Source organism: Jaculus jaculus, chromosome 14 (assembly GCF_020740685.1).
Source record: "Jaculus jaculus isolate mJacJac1 chromosome 14, mJacJac1.mat.Y.cur, whole genome shotgun sequence".
NCBI classification, from domain to species: Eukaryota; Metazoa; Chordata; class Mammalia; order Rodentia; family Dipodidae; genus Jaculus; species Jaculus jaculus.
This window is the reverse complement of record NC_059115.1, coordinates 28,585,681-28,592,824: the sequence shown is the minus strand read 5'-3', so window position 1 is coordinate 28,592,824 and position 7,144 is coordinate 28,585,681. Positions and strand designations below refer to the sequence as shown.

At 35.8% G+C, this 7,144-nt stretch overlaps 1 pseudogene; it reads left to right on the top strand.

Annotated features, from left to right (window-relative positions):
- The first annotated feature begins 4,813 nt into the window (after nucleotides 1-4,813).
- Nucleotides 4,814-5,738, top strand: LOC101597280 (annotated as a pseudogene).
- Nucleotides 5,739-7,144: the final 1,406 nt, after the last annotated feature.

Below are 7,144 nucleotides of genomic sequence, written 5' to 3'. Positions count from 1 at the left end.
ACAAAATAAATACACAGAAATCAGTAGCCTTCATATATGCTAACAACAAACACACGGAGGATGAAATCAGAGAATCACTCCCATTCACAATTGCATCAAAAAAAAAAAAAATAAATAAAGTACCTTGGAATAAACCTAACCAAGGAAGTAAAGAATCTCTACAATGAGAACTTTAAAACACTCAAGCGAGAAATTGCAGAAGACACTAGAGAGTGGAGAAACATCCCTTGTTCCTGGATTGGAAGAATCAATATTGTGAAAATGGCAATCTTACCTAAAGCAATCTACACATTTAATGCAATCCCTATCAAAATTCCAAAGGCTTTCTTCATGGAAATAGAAAAAAACAATCCAAAAATTCATTTGGAATCACAAAAACCTCAAACATCTAAAATAATAATGAGCAACAAAAAAGAGGCTGGTGGTATCACCATACCTGATTTTAACCTATACTACAGAGCCATAGTAACAAAAACAGTATGGTACTGGCACAAAAACAGACATGTAGATCAGTGGAACAGAATAGAGGATCCAGATGTAAGCCCAAGTAGCTATAGCCTCCTGATATTCGATAAAAATGCCAAAAATACTCATTGGAGAAGAGACAGCCTCTTCAGCAAATGGTGTTTTGAAAACTGGATATATATCTGCAGAAGGATGAAAATAGATTCTTCTCTCTCACCATGCACAAGAATTAAGTCCAAATGGATTAAAGACCTTAACATCAGACCGGAAACTCTGAAACTGCTAGAGGAAAAAGTAGGGGAAACCCTTCAACATATTGGTCTTGGCAAGGACTTTCTGAATACAACCCCAATTGCTCAGGCAATAAAACCACAGATTAACCACTGGGACCTAATGAAATTACAAAGATTTTGCACCGCAAAGGACACAGTGAAAAAAGCAAAGAGGCAACCTACAGAATGGGAAAAAATCTTCGCCAGCTATATATCTGATAGAGGATTAATATCTAGGATATACAAAGAACTCAAAAAGTTAAATAATAAGGAATCAAACAAGCCAATCAAAAAATGGGCTATGGAGCTAAATAGAGAGTTCTCAAAGGAAGAAATATGAATGGCATATAAGCATCTAAAAAAATGTTCTATGTCACTAGTCATCAGGGAAATGCAGATTAAAACTACATTGAGATTCCATCTCACTCTTGTCAGATTGGCCACCATCATGAAAACAAATGATCATAAATGTTGGCGGGGATGTGGAAAAAAAGGAACCCTTCTGCACTGCTGGTGGGAATGCAATCTGGTCCAGCCATTGTGGAAAACAGTGTGGAGGTTCCTAAAACAGCTAGAGATTGATCTACCATATGACCCAACTATAGCACTCCTAGGCATATATCCAAAAGACTCATCACATTTCCTTAGAAGTACGTGCTCAACCATGTTTATTGCTGCTCAATTTATAATAGCTGGGAAATGGAACCAGCCTAGATGTCCATCAACAGATGAGTGGATAATGAAGATGTGGCACATTTATACAATGGAGTTCTACTCAGCGGTAAAGAAAAATGAAGTTATGAAATTTGCAGAAAAATGGATGGACCTGGAAAGTATTATACTAAGTAAGGTAACCCAGGCCCAGAAAGCCAAGCGCCACATGTTCTCTCTCATATGTGGATCCTAGCTACAGATGACTGGGCTTCTGCGTGAGAATGAAAATACTTAGTAGCAGAGGCCAGTAAGTTAAAAAGGAGACATAAAGGGTAGAGAAAGGAAGAGGGGAGGATACTTAGTAGGTTGATATTGTATATATGTAATTACAATGATTGTAATGGGGAGGTAATATGATGGAGAATGGAATTTCAAATGGGAAAGTGTGGGGGTAGGGAGGGTGGGAATTACCATGGGATATATTTTATAATCATGGAAAATGTTAATAAAAATTAAAAAAAAAAAGCAAAAATAAAAGTGTATTCTACAAGGTTGGATTGAAATGTTGTGGATCTGTTAGGTTCATTTGATCCATAATGTCATTTCATTCCGATGTATCTCTGTTTGATTGTTTATATTTACTGAGATGACTTTTCAGTTGACTACAGTGGGTTATTGAAGTCATTTGCTACTTTTGTGCCAAGGATAATTTGTGACTTTACCTCTAATAATATTTTTATGAAACTGGATGAACCCATGTATATGTGTATACATGTTTAGAATTGTAATATTCTCTTGATAGATTGTTCCTGTAGTTAGTTTAAAGCTATCTACTGAGTAATTTTGATTTAAAGTCCTTTTTGTCAGATATTAGGATCTGTTTATTTCTTATTTCATTTGCTTGAAATGCCTTTTTCCATGCCTTAATCCTATGATTTTAAATTTGGTTGTTTTTCTTGGCAGCAACAAATAGAAAAATCCTGCCTTTTAATCAAAAAAAAAAAAAAAAAAGAATAAGATAAGAAACCTACACTAGGAGGAGTTTGGTTTGGAAATCTCAGAAGTTGTGGGGCCAAGTGGAGATTCCAGATACTATTCTGTATATCATTTGAGATGAGTGATTGACATCTCTGAGACTTACTGACCTGGAGTCAGTGAAATGATATGCACACCACTCTTCTCACTTTCTTGTACTCTTTTGTCTGTGCAATAGCAGGATTTTGTTTACTCGTTTATTTATTTGATGAAATGGCTGAATAACCTTATGAAACCATGACAGAGTATGAAGAAGTAGTGATGAGATATTGCATTAGTTGTGAAGGTAATAGCAGAGAGAGGTGAACAAAGGTAAAGAAAAAATTGATAGGAGTTTGTGGTCCAACTGATAGACGTTATAGGAGTATTGTGAAGGATGTCATGAAACTTGGTTGGTACAGAGAATTGCCTATGTTTTATAATAGTACTTACCAAAGTAATTGTAATCTTTTCAGTTGAATAGAACATAAGAGATTTGTATAATGCAAATAAAACTTAAATTAAGATATGAAAACAAAGTGCCACCAGCTAATCTATATGTTAGAATATGAGGACAAGGCATAAAGACATGCAGACCTTCATAAAGGGCTTCTATGTCCTTCAAGGAACTAAGCATCCATCAAAAAACAGAGGTAGAGTTCTAATATTTGGGACTGATGTGATGTTGTATGAGTGAGTGATTTATCTACAGTTGCCTCAAGATGTTTTGTTTCCTGTATTGGAAAAGTTAGAGTCTCAGTATTTACCATATTTGGCTCAGTGTTACCATGGAAATTCTGATGTGGTGGAACCTATTGGCAAAGTGACAAACTACATTATGGGCTTCTACCAGTTTGGGAAGATAATTGGGTATAGCCTTTAATATTTCTTGAACTTGTTATAAATATCTGTTATTAATGGATAATGATATGAGACTTCACAGGGTCCCTAAAATAATGAAAAAACATATCTTTAACATGCTGAGTATTATTTGTCTGGTGCCATGGCTTATGCAACAAGACTACTATCATTTGCCTCTCTATATCCCCAGCTCTATTATAAAAAAGGTTTGGATTGCTGACGTAAATTCCTGGAATCCATTTGGCTTCAAAAAATATTTCTGGTGAACATGAATATGTACGTTTCCTTGTAAAAGGAACTTGTAATGGTTCTTCACTGTAAATTTAATTGCATTAAAAGAGGTCTATAACTGACAATAAGCACCTGTGGTACTGTTTCCTAAGAGGATTGACATGTGAGACAATGATTTGCTGTGTGGGGAAGGGAATCTTACTATGAATTTCACTAATGACCCAGTGATAAGGGAAGTTGGAAAAGGTAACACAAGCTCCTGCCCGCAAGCACTTTTCTTTCCTGCAAACATCACACTTTAGCTTCTTCAATCTTTCAATGTTAACTCAGTGCCAGCAACTTTTCAAGTCATATACAGGCCTTTCACCATCAGACTGGGGTTACTGAGCTGTCCCACTTTCTGCACTCTGAACCTCCTTTGCCTCTCAAGAGTGCATATGCCAATCAGATGAGTTCTTTTTCATAATATATATGCCTAAGTTATACTGTATCTACTTTTCTAGAGTACCTTGCCAAATTCACCTCTTCAGATACCTATTAATTGTGCTTAATACTTTTCATATGTCATGTGTTTTGCAAATTACCTCTTTTTCCTCCTATAAAATAAAGTCAAAGAAAAGGCAAGTGATAAAAATTGTATAAAACATCAGGAAGACTATCAAAATGACATACTTTACAGGAATTGACCTAAAGATGCTCATAAAATAATTCAGCTTCCAAAAGTTCCCAGTGATGATAATAAAACCCTGAAACTGGCATCTTAACTTTAGGGAAGGCTAGATGATAAAAGAGAAAACACTCAAATTTTTTTCAGACCCTCTCACCTTGACTGCTCCTTTCAAAATGAGTGTGTGCTTGATTTAGAAATGAATTACAAAGTCAGGTGAAAAAGCAAATACTTTAAAATGCAATGCTGTGGGTAGCTCTTATCAGCAAGCAGACCTTTCAGGGCAAAGAACATTTAGATGCATGACTAGAAAAATATGAATCTTAATGCAAATGGAATTCCCCGTGTTACAGATACATTTTTGTGTATTGAAGATAACTGCTCTCTTTTATATTAAATAAAAGAAGAAAATATGTTCAAGGAACTCCAACTTAAGCTCTGTTGGCAGTCTCAAGTCAAGAATTTTACAGAAAAGTAGCTTTACTGAAAACAAATCTGTATGTTGACTTTCTAGAAGGAAATAATAGTAATAATGCAAATAGTGTCAAACATAGATCAATACACATTTTTCTTAGCAATTTTATTGTACATATATTTCTTAAAATTATTGCATAGGGTGGGCTGGGGCGTGCCGCCCGCCGTGGTGGCCATGGCGGCCGCAGGGCCCGCGTCACTGTCGGGCGTGGTGAGCCGGGTGGAGGAGCTCGGAACGGGCCCAGGCCCACATTCAGCAGCTGAGCAAGCGGCGGTCAAGGACGATCACTTTTTAATTCGGGCCTCTGCAACTCTAGAAAAATTGAAACTCTTGTGTGGAGAAGAGAAAGAATTTTCAAATCCATCACATCTTCTGGAACTATACACACAGGCTATTTTGGCCATGACATATTTTGAAGAGAATAAACTAGTAAGATGAAGATTTTCCCGAAGACTCTTCTCCACAGAAAGTAGAAGAGCTGATTAGTTTTCTTTCAGAACCAGAAATTTTAGTCAAAGAAAACAACGTGAATTCAAAATCCTGCGATTTGCCTGGGGACGAGCTACAGAATGTCTCTCTTAGAGACGAGGAGCCCTGCTGTGTATGTATTGTCACTCGCTAACTAAGAGAAGGGAACGACTCTCAAGAAAATCTAATTTGCTTCAAAAGTACCTTGTTGATGGAATCAATTACTTGCTGCAGATGCTAAATTACCGGTGCCCTATCCAGTTAAGTGAAGGAGTTTCTTTCCAAGACTAGACACAGCTAGGTTACTGAGTGCAGGAACATTCAGTGACATTCATGTGCTGGCTATGATGTACAGTGGAGAGATGTGCTACTGGGGACTGAAGCATTGTGCATGTCAACAGCCGGAAAGTCATGAAGTCCATACTGGTGTTTCTGGAGCAGGCTGCACTCTACACAAAGAGCCATTAGACTTCTGAGAAGTAGGAGAAAAAATTTTGAAAAAGTATGTATTTGTTTGTGAAGGACCTCTGAAAGAACAAGAATGGAATACAACAAATGCAAAACAAATTTTAAACTACTTTCAGGATTGCTATAACTAGTAGCTCATCTCATCCTTTGCAAATTAAAACAAAAATCATGAAGTGGAAAAGTTTCAGAAAAGAAGATTCACTAACACTGATAATTGAGAATACAACACCACATAAAGATATTCAGTATGGTTATCATTCTTTAAATGCTATTACCTGTTATATAGTCTTAAATCTGCGAAAAAATGATTTCTTTAATTTCTAAATTGGCATACATGTTATTGTAATTCACCTTGAACGATATATAATCCTGTTGCTAGTAAGGAGGAATCCAATTCAGCTTCACAAAGTTTTTGTTTATTATTTTTGATTATTATTGTTCCAGTGTAGGAAAAGTACATGGAACATAAGATTCAATCTTCAAAAAAAGAAATTATTGCATAGAAGTATTATCAATTGAATTTTACAAAAGCAGAAACCAAACACTTGAGAAGATAACTTAATACACAGAGAACCCTTTTATCTTCCTTATATAGCTTTGAATGTATGCATATATGTGCAATTGAAACAGGTTTATAGTTGTATATATGTGATCTCTTTCCTAGCTTTCAGTATCAGTGTATTGATTTTGAAAAAAAATAATTGAGAAGGTTTTCATTTTCCTGTGGTCTCAAAAATATTTAATAACACTTGAGAGGAAGTGGTAGGAGGATCACCATGAGTTCGAGGCCACCCTGAGACTACATAGTCTGGGTCAGAGTGAGACTCTATCTCGAAAGCCCCCCGCCAAAAAAAAGTGTGACATCATTATATATTGACAGAGAATGTTGAAACCTCTAGTGAGAGGGTTTATTATGTTGTTAAACAACATAATAGCCAAAACAATGAGGTATTATTTAGTCAAAAAATTTTTGCCTTTCTAGTGTTTTGCTACCACTTTACTAACATAAAGCATTTAATTTTGTCCTATGAAAGTTGCTCATATATTTTTAATATGTATTAACAGAAAGAACAGAATATCCATCCTTTATATTCCTTTGGTGTTTTGTAAGTATTTTAAAGAACTATTGAGATGGATAGATTTGCTATAGAATTTAAATTCATCACCATTTGTTGGTATTTCTGTGAGCCTGGTCTATGGGTAACAGCAGTAGCCCACAAGAGACTTTGATAGCAAGACAAAGGGAAGATGATATTGTCATATACTGTTGAGATACAAACCAAAGCATAAACCTCCAGGAACAAAATAATCAGTATTTGAAGACTGTTGCCTTCATCTTGAAAGCAAAAAATGTTTATTCTATAGTTAATAAGTGTATTTAAAGACACATCAATTAGGGAAAATTCAACAACCAACTGAACCAACAAAATCACAGCTCACATTAAAATGCTGTGAAGAAAATGATGAAGGTGACATGATATGAGAGAGACCACATGGATCCCACTTCAGAAGGCCCCAGAATGAAAATAAGAGTTATCCATGTGAACTCCAGAAGAAGAGTATTTCTCT